Raw genomic sequence first — 632 nt, 5'->3', positions numbered from 1 at the left:
ACCCGGTGCTCCCCTACCGTACCCCTCGCCCCCCACCCCAACCCCCCCACCCCCCCGACCCTTTCCATCTTTCCACGCGCACTAGCGTTCACTTGCAGGAGAATTAAGGAGACTGATTAAAACGGAGACTTACCTGCAAGTTGAAGTGTTGAATCGGAGTTCAACCCTTTGTGAGTGCGCCCTGAAAAGAACCATGGTTAGAGTGTGCGTGCTGGATATATAATCATGGTGAACTGTAAAATCCCTTGACTGCTGAAATTGATAACGAGGACGGCGCGGCCACAAGTTTGAAGTGCAGTTAACTTAAAGCTTTGTGTGTGTGTGTGTGTGTGTGTGTGTGTGTGTGTGTGGTTGTGGTGGCGTGTCATCACGGATCCACCTTCTGCCCTGCCAACATCAATCACTTGTTGTAACTAACTGATCTTTAGCCTGATCAGTGCAGTCATCATCCCAAGAGGAAGAAGTCCCCCCCCCCCCCCTCACCTCACCTCCGCGGCCACCCTCCCCATACCACCCCCCCACCCCCTCCCCCTCGTCCTCCGCAACAGCCCATCGGGATTGATTTAAAAAGACAGCGAGCATGCACCTTTGTTGTTTGTTATGGTGACCCATGCGGGTCATCTCATCTAAGA

This window comes from Babylonia areolata, chromosome 27 (genome assembly GCF_041734735.1).
Source record: "Babylonia areolata isolate BAREFJ2019XMU chromosome 27, ASM4173473v1, whole genome shotgun sequence".
Classification (NCBI taxonomy): Eukaryota; Metazoa; Mollusca; class Gastropoda; order Neogastropoda; family Buccinidae; genus Babylonia; species Babylonia areolata.
Note: the sequence above shows the minus strand (reverse complement) of the source record.